Source organism: Hydra vulgaris, chromosome 13 (genome assembly GCF_038396675.1).
Source record: "Hydra vulgaris chromosome 13, alternate assembly HydraT2T_AEP".
NCBI lineage: Eukaryota > Metazoa > Cnidaria > Hydrozoa > Anthoathecata > Hydridae > Hydra > Hydra vulgaris.
Genome location: NC_088932.1, coordinates 60,603,136 through 60,619,483, shown reverse-complemented (window position 1 = coordinate 60,619,483; position 16,348 = coordinate 60,603,136). Strand labels below are relative to the sequence as shown.

Below are 16,348 nucleotides of genomic sequence, written 5' to 3'. Positions count from 1 at the left end.
AAACCGGATATTATTTTCCAAGCATGCTTTGATGGTATCAGATGAGAAATGTGAAGTTAAATTATCCCCAATAACAACTTTAGTTCCTGTATGAGATGCTGTTTCAGGAATAAAAATTTACCTGAACCAACGCTCAAATGTTCTAGAGTCAAACCAACCAGATTTTGAACTGTTGAATATAGTTTGCAGCTTTATAAACAGCTGCACTCCCACAGTTCATAATACTAATAGCTCCTTTTGAATGCTGCATTTTTCTTTCTACGTATTTGAGGCCAAGTTTACAAACTACTGTTTTAGAACCTAGATTATCAATCACATTTGTCTTATCATAACTGAATATATTGGTATTAGGAATGTCTTGAAGTGTAATGGATAACTCATCGAATTATGAACATACTGAATTTCGATCAATTTCAGCTCTTGCTGGTTTTATGTTATCAGCAATTTGAGCAGTCAGATTATTGTAAACAATGAAGGATTTTATCCAATCAGGGCTAGGCAAGTTATTTTTAAATTTTAAATCAGTAAGACCCATTCTGTATAGATAGTCTTTTACTAGCAGACCTATATCCAACTTATCAAAAGGTAACTTCCAATCTGTCAGGATGCTGATAATTTGTTGAATCTTTTCTTCAATATGGAGCTGTAATTTGGTCTACCCTCCAAAGTTTTTCGTATGTCTTAGTTTACTATTGTTGTACAGAGTACCATATGGTATACCATATAACTTGGATGCCTTAAAAATCAATATTCAGTTTGTTGAAATATCTAACAAGGCATTTAGCATGGCTTCTGCAAGATACAATGCATAGGATAGATTACCTAGTTTACGTTTATAAGTTTTCATGAATTCTTCTGCAATTCTTCTTGTGATATTTTTTTGTCCTAATGTCTTTTTTAACTAGAAATAATCGTTTGAAACATTAAATAATCACAATAAGATTGAAGTATTAAATATTGAAAATTATTTGAAAAAGTGAAAACAAAATTGTTTTGAATTTTCTGCAAATGTAATTGGAAGTAACCAAAAATGAGTGGTATATTACAGTGGTATTATAACTGGCATTTTTTGGTACATTTAAAAATCGTTGTTTTGTTGTTTAAGTCATGTTAATCCCAACACATTTGCACAAGTTAGAACCACTTCCCAATCCTTAAAGTTTTAAAAATATAAGCAGAATATAATAATGTACTAGAAAAAAAAAAGTTTCTAATTTTGCAATCACATCTCCAAATCAATACTTTTGTAACTAGCAGGCAAAATCATCAAAGTCACCTCGTTTTACAGTAACGCCGTTTTACGGTAACGCCGTGCTTGACAAAACATAATTATAAGTTTGCCAATGCCATGCCCATACAGTAGCGACTCGTCAGCTATAATCAACATATGCATCCTTTTTTTTTAACAAATGAATTTTATTTTACGCAAAATACAGTATAAAAATTGAGCAAGGTGTGATCATTTCATCAGACCTTAAAATGCATGATCATAAAATAACTTAAGCGACAATAAAAGCGCAAAGAACTTCGGGCCTAATTAAACGTGTATTTACAATCTTTGATGTTGAATTTGATTTAAAGGAAAAGGTGAAATCACTATATACAATATTCGTGAAATCGCTTCTTGAGTTCGCCATACCGACATGTTCGCTATACCTACATGTAAGCCTTCTTTACAACGGAATAATAATGAGTTAGAAAATGTGCAAAAAAGAGCAATATTATATAAAAGATATTTATAAAAAGACTATAAGCAACGGGTATAAGAAAATTATAGAAAAGAAGAGCAAGAGGAAATCTTATACAACAGTACAGATTTAAGCACAACGTAGACCAAATTGGTTGGTACAAATGTCTACAATCGACATCATTCTTGACTTGTTCAGGCCCGGCTTTTAAGTGACGGGACATCAAATACAGGTTAGAAAGCGAATATGTACCGTCATATTTATCTATATATAAATCTTCCCCAGCCTAGTTCGTAATAGTTTGAAATTTGTTATTAATTAAAATTAAGGCAAAGGTCTTACGCAAGATTGTTTAATATTAAAAATATATAAATATTTTAAATAACTTGTGTCTTAAATTGTGTGGGCTGTCTATAACACGGTGCAAGTATAGTGTTATAGACATAAAATATCCTCTTGCTCTTCCCCTTCTCCAATTTTGTTTTTTTTGTGTTATAGAAATAATTTGTTTTATTTTCAAATAATTCATTATATTAAAAAAAAATTGTAATTGTTATTGTATAATAAATATTACCATTGCTAAGATATATATTTATAAATAAAATATATACTTTTCATAATTGCCTTATTTTTGCCTATTTATTTTTGCAAATATATATATATATATATATATATATATATATATATATATATATATATATATATATATATATATATATATATATATATATATATATATATATATATATATATATATTATACCGTATTATTAAAACGTCTCTCAAAAAGTTATAGCTATAATTATGTTATTCTGAAAATTTTGCTTAAGCAAAAAAAATTATTTTGCTGATAAAATAATTGACTCAGAAACTTTAATTGAATCTAATTCAAACTTCATCGTACCAAATTACTGCATAGTTAGTCAAACACGAGGAAGAGGTAAAAAAGGTGGAGGTATATATATATACATAGTTTTGTAAATATTTTACTTTTTGTACTATAAATGTATATATATTGCAATGGTAATTTACGAAAAATGATAATTCCTATTCAAATCGAAGTGTTTCTTAAGTTATGTAAGTTTTTTTAATGTATTTTTATATCTCCTTTTTGTTTCCTTGTCTTTCCAAATTATTAAAGTTTAATTGCTGAATTCAGACATATTCATCTAATTTAAATGTTGCAATTATTCCTACATAAATAATGTAATTAGTACTTGTGCATTTTTAAATTTGCAAGTATAACTTTTTTTAATTCATTATCAAAATGATTTCATGTGATATTGGTAAAGTTTTGAAGTCAGAATGCCATAAAACCTCATATTCTAAAAATAAAGAGATTTTTTTACTACATGACCTAGACACTGATATTCGTCAAAACATTTTATGGAGATCTGAGTTGCGTGCTTGTGAAGAACTATTCAGGATTTGTAATCACCATTTTCACTACTTTGAAAAAAGATTTGAAAAAAAAAGGCAATTGTTGTGATGTTTATAAAGTGCATAAAAAAATGAAATAAAAGGTAATTTGATTTCAAATATATGAATACTATCTGTAAAAGTATACAACACGTATCTTAAATATCCTTTTTTTTTTTAGGTAAATTTACAATATCTTTAATGTTGGCTAAACACTTTGAGTCATTAGGATTAAGAGTTTTATCTGGGTGGAAGTTATATACTAGCTGTAAGTCAAAGGCAGTTTTATCAGTAGAACACCCTAGTGAAAATGGAGTAGATGAAATATCGACAGAAGAAGATGAACCATTTACTCATAATAATTTATCCCTGGAAGTTTTAGGAGAATCTCCTATTAATTTACATTCTATTGCTTTACATCAACGTGTTGCATCTGCAATGAAAAAATATAAAAAATCAATAAAAAAGATTGGTGAAGATTTAGCAGTTCATTATGGAATAAGTAATTTGCATTTTATAGATAATTTTACTGCGTCTTATTCGAAAACAGATCAAAGTAAAGCATCTGATCTGGATAAAGTGACACTATTGATGAAAGAAAAGATAAATGCTTCTAACTATAAAAATAAATTAAAATTCTCACTTTAACTCCTGAATCTTGGTCTAGAAACTATGCTTCTAACTACTTTGAAGTTAGTGTGAATACTATTCGAACAGCACGTTGTATGAAACAGGAGAGTGGCATACTTTAACTCCCATTGGACAAAATTGGAAAAAGTGTTGTCTCCATTGTTCAAAGTTTTTATGAAGATGATGAATACTCACGAACAATGTCTAATAAAAAAAGATTATGTAAGTGTTGGAAAAGGAAAAAATAACAGAATACAAGTACAAAAACGATTGCTATTGTGTAACCTGAAAGAATTGTACAGCCAATTTAAAGTTATAAATCCGGGGATTAATCTTGGAATTTCTAAATTTGGCAGTCTGCATCCTAAGTGGTGTGTAAGTGTTGGAGCCTCAGCTGCTCACTCAGTGTGTGTATGTCTTTATCATCAAAGTGCAGTTCTTCTTTTATATGCAATGAAATGGGATATAACTTATAAACATTTAATGAAAAAGGTTTGTTTTCAGTTATAAGTGTGTTTAATGTACGTTATAAGTTAGGAAATCTAAAAAAAGATATCAGTTTATACGGAAATTAAATTTGATATTACTTATACTTTTAATTATTATTGTCATAATTTTAGTTATTATTATGATTATTTAATGATTAGAATAGAAAATTTAATAGTAAATTATAGTGAATAAACTTGTTTTTTAGGTGGTTTGTGACATTTCAAAAAGTGTATGGTTCATAGATGTTTGAGTTGCCCAGGAACAGATGTCTTACAGCTATTTCTTCTTGAAGAGCTTGAAGAACTTGATTTTGATGATGAGTTAAGTTTTAATCAATGGCAAGGTACTGACAGGACCCAACTCGTCACACAAACTGAATGTGTTGAAACTTATATAGAGTTAGTAGTGAAGTGTATTGATGAACTAACAGCGTATATCTCTAAATATATATACTCGTATATACTCGTATATCTCTAAATGCCAAACAAAGTTTCTTAAAGATTTAAAACTCAAATTCAATGAAAAAAAGTGTATCGTGATTTGTGACTTTTTTTAGAAAATTATGAATTTGTTGTGCAAGATGAGATCCTAAGTTATCATTGGTGTAAATTTGGATGTACCATTCACCCAGTTGTTTTGTACTATAAAGTAAATGGTATTATTTTATACGAATCATTTTGTTTTATGTCTGACGATGCGATACACAATACCTGTTTTGTCTATCAAATTCAGACTATTTTATGTAATTGTATCAAAGAAACCCTTACTTTAATTTTCAAATTGTATAACTTTTCTGATGGATGTGGAGGACAATATAAAAATTATAAAAATTTTCTAAATCCATGCCATCACTCAGAAGATTTTTTATTGGAAGCGGAATGGATATTTTTTGCAACCAGTCACGGCAAATTTTCTTGCGATGCAATAGGCGGTACAGTAAAACGAACAATAGCAAGAGAAAGTTTGCAACGTCCAAAGAAAAATAAAATACTAACAATCGATGCAATGTTTGAATTTTGCACTCAAAAAATGCTCACAATAAAGTTCTTTAAAATTGATAAAGAAACTATGGTTAATGTTAGAGCTACGCAAAATAAACGATTTGAGAAGGGAAAAACAATACCAGGAACTCGAGGATTTCACCATTGCATACCAGTTTCGAAAACATCTATGTTATATAAAAAAACTAGTAACAACATAAATCCAAAATCTATTAATATAACTAAAAATTCAAGTTACCAAAATTTAAGTTTAATAAATTTTGAGCTAATGCAGAAGTACGAATATTACGCATATACATATGACTCGTTTTGGTGGATTGCAGTCGTCGAAGAAAAAGATGAAGAATATAATGATATAAAAATAAAGTTTATGCATCCACACGGTCCATCTAAACAGTTTTTCCGGCTGAAAAGGGATGATTATCGTTGGATACCAATCATCAATGTAATAACATTAATAAGTGCACCAACAATAATATCAGACAAATACGAACTTTAAAAAAAAGATTTTTACAAAATTAATAAGTATATATTTGTAAATCAATAATTTTTTAATGGATATATTATAAAAAATTGTATATCAATTCAAGTATGCATCCTTTTTGTTTATTTTGAATACTACGATAAGCGAAATATACTATATTTGCTTTATTTGTAATATTCTTCATTTAATTTTTAAACTATGTATTTGGCAGAAATGACTTTTTCACACAATGTTCTTCAAACATACAATGATCTAATTTGAAATTTTAGGCTTAAAAAATTTACCGCACACCTAAAAATTTTACTGGGGCAGGTGTCCATTATTTCAACATTTATAATTGATATTTAGGTACTTTTTAATGGTAATATGAGTTTTTTATTTATATATTCAAATTCCTCATCTAGAGATTAACTTAGTCACTTATTTTTAGAGTTCACACGTATAAAGACTTAGTTTTAAAAGGAGAAATGTAAATTTAAAAATGGCGGAAAATGACCAAAACAATAATAATAGCCAAAACTAAAACAACCATTACTCACGAACCGTTGGGAGTTAGACCTTGAAATTATGGGATTTATCTTATTTAATAATGTACTAACTATGGTAAAAATATAAAGAAAATCCAAGGACATAGGGTTGCATTTAAAAAAAAAAATTGGTTGTTTTGACGTGGAATTACTTTAATGAAAAAGCTAAAAACATTGTCATTGTATTCGTATACCGTCCTCCGAGTGGTGCCGTCAAACCTTTTGAAGATTTTATAAGAAATACAATAGTTAATGATAATAATAAAAAACTATGCATTATTGGGGATATAAATTTAAATTCACTAACTTATGAAAAAAATCTAAATGCAAAATCGTTATTTGATATGCTTTTTAAATATAATATATACCCACTTATTAATAACCCAACTAGGATAACTAAAAGTTCAGCAACTACGATTGACAACATCCTTTTAAACCACTTTTTAGAAACGTCATTTGAAACAAGAATATTTAAAACAGACATTAGTGACCACTTTCCAATCTACATTAAAATTAATAACCTTATTATAAATTTGACGACTCGTCCAAAAACAATCATTTTAAAAAAACGCAATCTATCAACGTTAAATAACAAAAACTTCTGGCAAACACTATACGAAGAGAAATGGAAAGAAGTCTATTTATGTAAAAATACTAACGAAGCATACAATGCTTTTTTCAATAAATTTTTAAATATATATAATTAAACGTTTCCTTATGAAATAATAAAAACAAAAACACTAACTAACCCTTGGATGAACAAAACTCTGAAGTAAAATGTTCAAGAAAAATGTTCAAGTAAAATGTTCAAGTAAAATGTTCAAGAAAGAAACAAAAACTCTATAACAAATTTCTCAAAAATGGAAATATTGAAAACGAAAGCAAATATAAAAACTATAAATATTTTTATCAAAACTTACTTAAAAATTAAAAAAAAAAATTTTTACAGTAAAAAAATTACTGAATGTAAATTTGATATAAAAAAAACGTGGAGTCTAATTAATAACCTAATGGGTCGTAATAAAAGTAGCTCATTACTTCCTCTCAATATTACTATTAATGATAATAATATTCACTCCCCAACATAAATCTCAAAAGAGTTTAACAATTACTTTACTAAAGTTAGTCTAAATTTAGCTACAAAAATTGTACCTCCCATTGATTCATTCAAAACCTATTTAAATTCTGCCAATAATAATTTATTGGGTGATAGTGAATTAACGTTAAAAGAAATTGAGGAGGCTTTCTCATCTTTAAAAATAAACAAATCGCCGGGTTTTGATGAAATATCCAGCAATATTGTAATCTTAGATAAAAAACATATCATCAAACCTCTGTTTCATATAATGAAAATTTCAATAAATGATGGTGTATTTCCTAATACATTAAAAGTAGCTAAAGTGTACCCAATCTATAAAGGCAATGATAGTTCTGATTTCTCAAATTATAGACCTATATCCGTATTATCTGTTTTTTTCCAAAATATTCAAACGCGTTATGAATAACAGAATTTATGTCCATTTCACAAAAAACAATCTTCTTTACTCTTAACAGTTTGGGTTTCAAAAGAATATTTCAACGGAGCATGCCATTATTGAATTAGTTAACCAAATAACTGACGGTTTTGAAAAAAATAAGTTTACACTAGAAATTTTTATAGATCTGTCAAAAGCATTTGACACAGTAAACCCCACTATACTCTTAGAAAAAAAATAATATTATGGTGTAACAAACAAAACACTTTCTTGGATAAAAAGCTACCTTACTGACCATAAACAATATGTGATAAACCCAGATTCTGGTACATAAAATATTCTATGTGGAGTACCACAAGGTTCAATTCTCGGTCCTCTTCTTTTTTTAATATATGTAAACGACTTCTGTAATGTATCTGTAAATTTAAATAAATTATGTATGCTGATGACACTAATTTGTTTATGTCCAATAGTGATATTAATCAGCTATATGGTGGAATGAATATTGAGCTGTTAAAAGTAAATAAATGGTTTAGAGCTAATAAACTCCCAATAAACGTAGACAAAACTCAATATACACTATTTTATAAAATAACACAGGAAGAAAACCTGCCACCTAAATTACCTTTTCTTTCTATAAACAGTAAACAAACTAAAAAACAAGGATGTTTAAAGTACCTAGTAGTCTATGTAGATGAAAACTTATCTTGGCTTTCCCACATAAAATACATAGAATCAAAAATTAAAAAACTATTGATATAATGTATAGAATTAGTCATTTAATTAATACTCAAATTAATAATTAAGTCTTAAATTAATATACTTCAGCTTAATTCATAGCTATATCAATTATGGTTACATTGCGTGGGCAAGCACACAACCTTCTAAACTTAAAAAGATATTAAGTGTACAAAAACATGCTTGCAGAATTATATACGGAAAAAACAAATTTGAGCATGCAAAGCCGTTAATGAGGGAAATGAAGATGGTGAATGTATACGAGATAAATACATTTCAACACATGCTAGTTATGTATTATCATTTAAAAAATCTCACACCAAAAAACTTTGAAACAAAATTTAAGATAAATCAAAACAATAACTATTCTCTGAGATCAAACGAGAGGCTAACATACACACTACCTCGTAAATTAACTAAATAAAAAGAATATAGTATAACATATCGAGGGCCTAAGATATGGAACCACATTAAAAATAACCACATCAATATGGTGATAACAGTTAATTCATTTAAGTTTTATATAAAAAAAGAAATTTTAAAATTAAAAGTTTCTAAAACTTAACAAATGCACTATCGTTTCTTTAATAAACATTATCGTTTTTAACCTAATTTCTTGTTATACTCAAAGGAATTCATTCCTCTTATTGTCTTTTTTTCTTTCTTTTCTTTTTCTTTTTTTTTTTTCATGGAGTTTTTGTTCTTTATCTTTTTTTAATTCTATTTTTATTTTATTTTATTTCATTACCTTATTTTATTAGCACTTTTAAAAGCTCACATAGGGGCTCTATGAAAAGACTCTGGTCATCCATATCTTCTTTGAGCTCCCGTTTGTTTATATAGATATATATTTTCTTTTTTATTATAGAATAATTTTTTATAGTATTGTATAAACAGCAAAATAAATCCAGCCCGTGTAGTAAGAGACAATTTTAGAAATTTTTTGATTGGAAGGATACAGATCATCTATTAAGAGGGGCTGTTTCAAATTTAATGATTTTGCCAGCCAAAAAGACCACAAGTTGAAATTTGTACCCTTACAAAAAAACCCAGCGAACTTCCAGTGAAAGTTCACTGGAAATGTAAAAGATCACTGGAAATTCACCGAGTTCGCTGGGTTTTCCGCAAAGTTAACAACTTTGCTGGAAGTTCACTGGAAGTTTAACGAAAAACGTCATTTTATTTCCAGTGATCTAAAACTTTAGTGGAAATTTAGCGCTGTTTTCCAATAATCAAAAACGTCGCTCGTTTTATAACTCAATATTGATATAACTTTTGATAACAGTTAAAACTATTTTGAAATTTGACAGATATAACTGCTTGAAATTTTTTATTCCACTTTTTATAATAAAGTAAACGTTGCTTTTTTGTATATACAGTTTCAGTTTCTATTATTTTAAGTTCTACTTAATCTCCAAAACCACAGGTATGTTGTTCAGTATGTTCATTTTATTAAAGCGAATACATATTCAACTTTATAATTTCACAAAAATTTACCATTATAAATTTCTTTATTGTAGATAATTGAACATAATAGATAGTTATTGGTTTTTAAATATATATATAAAAATATATATATATATATATATATATATATATATATATATATATATATATATATACTAGGGTGTCCCAAAAAACAACATTTTTGAAAATAATCTGCTCCCACCCACTAAATGTGTTCTATCAATACAAAAACACTAGGTTTAAAATTTTTTTGAATAAAAAATATTTTAAGGGGTCCCTTATATATATATATGTATATATATATATATATATATATATATATATATATATATATATATATATATATATATATATATATATATATATATATATATATACATATATATAATATGTATATGTATATATATATATATATGTATGTATATATATATATATTTATATATGTATATATATATATATATATATATATATTTATATATGTATATATATTTATATATTTATATATATATATATATATATATATATATATATATATATATATATATATATATATATATATATATATATATATATATATATATATATATATATATATATATATATAATTAGTAAAAAACACTTATCTAACTTTTATCTTCTACTCGGAGTTTCACCATCGCTGGATCATAAACCTGGATCATACCTCTTAAAAAATTATAAAAACAAATGACCAAATTAAACTATCCCCATTCCAAAGAAAATTATTTCATAATTACTTTCTGTAACTTCCCGTTAACAAAAAAATATTGTAATTAAAAATTTTTTATAATTTTTTATAATAATTTATAACTTCCTGTAAAATATTTTTTTCTATAAATTGAATTTTTTTGAGATTTAGTAACTCTTCCTGATGATCCAGCGATGGTGAAACTCCGAGTAGAAGATAAAAGTTAGATAAGTGTTTTTTACTAATTAATTATTGCTCTGTTCTTTAAGAACATTGAGCACTCTATTTGTAAAATACACTAACATAATTTACATATATATATATATATATATATATATATATATATATATATATATATAAATACATACATACATAAATATATATATCGTCAGCCCGGAATACAAGTGTCGTATTCGACATTTTTGAAAAAAATGAGTTATATATGCGAACTATTTATTTTTTGTGGACTTATTTTAAAAAAAATTATCCGATAGCTCAATTGAAATTTTTTCCAATATTTCCTTTTATTTATTTATTTTTACATCAACTGTATTTATGCATTGTTTTTTTATAATATTCTAAATTATAGTTTTAATAACATTATTTTTTTTACTTTTAATAGGCAGTTTAACAAATAGTTTCCAATACAATAGATTTATTGTTACTTTAATTATATTTTGCAGAAAACTCACAAGAAAAAGACAAAGAAGTACTAACAAGTGGAAAATAAATGTTAGAAAAAAGCAAAGGCAGTGTGGCAAGGCCTACATAGATAGAAATGGTCAAGAGAGACCAGAGAGAAAAGTAGGAGAACCTTGTTCTTCAGTATGTAAACTAAAATGTTTTGAAGTTTTTAGTGCTAATGAGAGAGTTGAAATCCATTCTTATTTCTGGAACTTAAGTGACACTAAAAAACTTAACTTTTATACTCAAAATATAGAAAGGTGGGATAGTAAAAGAAAAAGTAAAAGTTTAGGAATTAGTAAACATAAGAAGTGTGTTTATAAATATCATTTTGAAAAGAACGATGTTAGAAGCAGAGTTTGTAAATTATTTTTTCTAAAAACATTAGATATCAGTGAAAGAAGAATTTACTATAATTTTGATAACGTGGTAAATAAAGTAAGTGGACTACCAAGGTCCCCGAAGAAAGGAAAAATGGTTTGTAGAAAAATTCCTAATCAAGTCTTGGATAAGATCAGAGAACATATAAATAGTTTTCCAACAGTTGATTCACACTATTGCGGAGAGAATACTAACAAAAAATATTTAGAGCCGTCATTAAGTACAATTAAAATGTACAGGTTGTTTATACAAACTTACCCAGAGTTCAATGTAAAAAAAGATGTTTATTATTCAACTTTTAATACAGAGTTTAATTTGGCATTTCATAAACCAAAGAAAGATTTGTGTGATTTATGTCAAAAGTATAAAAACAAAGAAGATGATCAAAAAATACTGCAGCATAGAGAGAGTAAGCTATTAACTAGACAAGAAAGAAAATGTGACGTAGCTAAAGTTGCATACCACATATACAATACCACATACAATACAAAACCACAGCAGTTATAACTTTTGATTTAGAAAAAGTTTTTCCCCTTCCAATTGCTTATATTTATGCATTCTATTATAAAAGAAAATTAAATTGTTATAACTTCACATTCCACTGTTCATTGAATAACAAAACTTATTGTGCACTTTGTAATGAATCTATGGCTGGTAGAGGTGCAAATGAACTTGCAAGTTGTCTGTATAAACTATTAAAGTTAATTATTCAAGAGTGTCCTAATATATCAATTAATCAAGTTATTTTGTAGTCTGATTCATGTGTTCCCCAGAATAAGAACTCAATTGTGTCTATAGCAATAAAAATTTTTCAAAATGAAAGCAGAATACCACTCATTGAACAAAAGTATAGTGAACCTGTTCATAGTTCAGTACAGAATATTGACACTGCGCATAGTGTGATTGAGAAAAAATTAAGACATTTTGAGATTTACAGTCCTCCTACCTTACTCAAGTTACTGTCATCTATTGAAAAAACTTCTGAGTAGAGTTGAAAGTCATACAAATGTACAAAGATGACTTCAAAAATTTTCAAACTTGCTTCCAAGTCTTTATATTTCCATAAAGTGCCTTTTGCAAAGGTAAAACTAATATGTCATGAAAAGCATCTACCTTTTCATATTAAATTCAAAACATCGTTCTCCGTTAATTGAAGAAAGATTGGTAAAAGGTACCCCTCAGAGAAAGAATAAACAAATACTTAAAGTTCTGAAAGAATTTCCTCCATTAAAAAGTGATTCAACACGTTTTTTGCTCTCAGATAAAAAAATTAATGACCTTAAGTCAATGATAAAGTATTTTGATGGTGATGATCTTGAATTTTATAATACTCTTTTTAAGTCACAAAGTCTGAACAATTAAATATATCACTTTGTAAAATGTTTTAATAAACGTATGTATTTATTTCTTTATTATAAAAAAAAGGAACAATAATGGAAATGGTTGTTTTTTATATTTAAGGTTTAAGTTATTTATATCATTTTTCACAGACAAATTAAAAGATGTGTGATAAATTAGTTATTTTATTTTTAATTATTTGAAAATAAATAATATTAATAAAAATTGCTTAATGTAAAAAAAAAGTATGAGAAGCTTATTAATTTCTATATAAGAAGCTTGAAGATTAAAAACTGTATATTTCTGAATATAATGCCGATAAATTGGTTACCGAGAAAGAATTAAAGGAAAAAAATGCGAAGGACAGTGGAAATAAAGTTATACTAAAGTTATAAGTCATTGTTAGTTACAACGTAAGAAATTTTAACCTTAATTCGCTTACTATCAAATTAATTGCATCTATGACAATTGTATTCCAACAAAATGTTCTGATTTCGAAATACATTTGTTGTATTTGAAAAACAGTGCTCTTAGTTACGGGAAAAAATTTTATTTTTTTTATTTTTTTAACAATTTAAACAACAACTAATATTGATTTTAGTCAACTTTGTTGAATTTTAACGTGTAACTAAATTTACATAAAGAGATTTTGTACTTTAAACTTTGAATGCAAATTTCTCAATTTAAACACAGTGTCGTATACAACACTTGTATTCCGGGCTGACGATATATATATATTTATATATATATATATATATATATATATATATATATGTATATATATATATATATATATATATATATATATATATATATACAGTGTATATATATATATATATATATATATATATATATATATATATATACAGTGCCGGTTTTAGCACTACTAGCGCCCTGGTCGAGAATTCTACGGCGCCCCTAGCTCAATTTAACCCCATTCAAAAAAAAGGCAAAGGGTAAAATAACCAATTAGTTTCGCCCCTTTATATTCGGCGCCCTGGGCCATCGCCCAACCAGGTCCTACCCTAACGCCGCCACTGTGTATATATATATATATATATATATATATATATATATATATATATATATATATATATATATATATATATATATATATATATATATATATATATATATATATACACACATATATATATATACATACATATATATATACACACACACGTATATATCCGTATATATCTGAATAATTTTAAATGTATTCTAAAAATAAAGTGCTCAATGTTTTTCAAAGAACATAGCAATAATAAGTTTGTAAAAAATCATTTATCGAACTTATTTCATTTTACACTGTGTTTCATTAATTAAGACTCATCAGAAACTTTCATTAATTAACACTCGTCAGAGTAGATATTTTGTAAGTTTTATAATTTTCAAAAGAATTTTGAATTATCTGAATAATTATAAAATTTAAATAAAATTATAAAATTTTATACCGCTTAAACAACTTCATTTAACATATATATGCATTTGATGTTTATATATGCATCATACACTTGATACAAAATATTATATATTATTTGTAATCTTTAAATTTATGTAAGTCTTAGTATTCATAATGTCTAAGTTTGCTGTTATACAATGGTCTCGCAATGGATCTGTCTCTGTTGAATGGGATACATCTGTACTTAACAGGGCTTTTCTTGTAAATAACAAAGAAGGTGATGTAAGATACACGAAACTTACTAATCGAGATGAAGGCCCCATTGAGAAGGGTAAAGTTATATGTGTGGTTGGTAAGCTTCAAATTTGAAAATATTATAAGTTTCTTTTGATATTTTATATTTAAAGTTGTTAATTATTTCAATTGCGTATGCTTCCAGCATTTTAAATATTTCATATAATAACATTGTTAGTAGTCTTTTTTGTTTGATGTATTACAAACATCTGTTTTTAAAGATATATTTAACATTTATGAAATAGTAATTATATAATTATATTTAGACAGTTTGGAAGAAGCTTAATTGAAAAAAAGCTCACTTATCAAGAAAAAAAAAGATAAGAAGTTGCTAAACATAACAAATGAAATTGAGGTTTATATATTATGAAATTTACTTTGAACAAGATCAGTTCAAACTCTGGATAAAACTTTGTTAATTTTTTAGGAGTCTGTTAGAGTTGAATATATAACAGTTCAGCAAATGGAGTTATTGTTGGTAAGTTTATTCTACTAATAGTTTCATTTATAAAAATGGCTTTAACTCTTCAAAAATGGAAACTTATCGAAACCATACAATTTTGGAAAAGTAGACATTAAGCATAAACAAAAATTGATTATATTTTATTCATAAAATATAACTTTGTGTTACATATTTTTACAATATCTAGAATACTCATACTATGGCATTAAAAGAAGATTTTGCTAAGAAGCTAACAACCTTTGTATAAAAAAATAGAAAGTAAGTAAACGGTCATTTGTATTCCAAATAAAATACTGACATAGCTGAGATCAATTTTGGCAAATCTAGTTTTTTTTAACAATAATAAGAATTTTATTATAAAATGTTTTAAAAGTTTTAAATGGAATTATAATAACTAAACATTTGTGATTTACTTCATTAGCTGTTTTATGATTATTACTAGGTTGTCCTAGTGTACTTCATTTTTCTTTTAGTCATTCACTGCTTGTGACCATTCAGTAGATTTAAATGCCCAACTGTTTTATATGACCTTCTGTTTAAAATACCCTCCGTTTTATAATGCCCTATATTTTAAATTGTATTTATTTTATTTTACTTTTAGGGCTTGTTAGCAAAGCAGAAGGTGACTTAGGCGAAGAGTTGCCAAGAAAGAAGGCAAAAATGTTGATTTCCCAACCACCGACAACCCATTCAAAACCATTTCCATTATACTTACAACCAATAAATTCACAAATACCACCTCCTTTATCACAAACATTACCAGTAACTCCTCCTTTCTCAACCCAATCCCAATCCAAACAATTCCAATCTTTTTCAACTAATGACTCCATTAATGATAATCCTGATTCCTTTCTTTTTCTTAACAATCATAATTCGTTTCATGAAAATTCGTTCCATTCAATTGACTTCAATCAACTTCAATCAGAAAACATTCAATCGACTTCAAGTTGCATTCACAACCAACATCGCTAACAAATTCACACCTTCCACTATCAATGCATTCACAACTATCAGAACAAGTACCAGTACATTCATTAGTTTACCATACAACACAGCCAACTGATTATATATGCAGTGACAAAGAAGTCACTGAAAACATGATTCCTAAAAGGGTCTTAACAGCACCCTCTGGAAAAAAGCTGGTCAAACAGTTATTAGGC

General features: G+C 26.6%; 1 long non-coding RNA gene across 1 annotated transcript; it reads left to right on the top strand.

Moving 5' to 3' along the window:
* Nucleotides 1-14,492: 14,492 nt before the first annotated feature.
* LOC136090259 (uncharacterized) lies at nt 14,493-16,123 on the top strand. Its single transcript, XR_010643296.1, has 5 exons — nt 14,493-14,783; nt 14,992-15,080; nt 15,153-15,203; nt 15,376-15,446; nt 15,790-16,123. It is a non-coding gene; the product is annotated as an uncharacterized LOC136090259 (long non-coding RNA).
* Nucleotides 16,124-16,348: the final 225 nt, after the last annotated feature.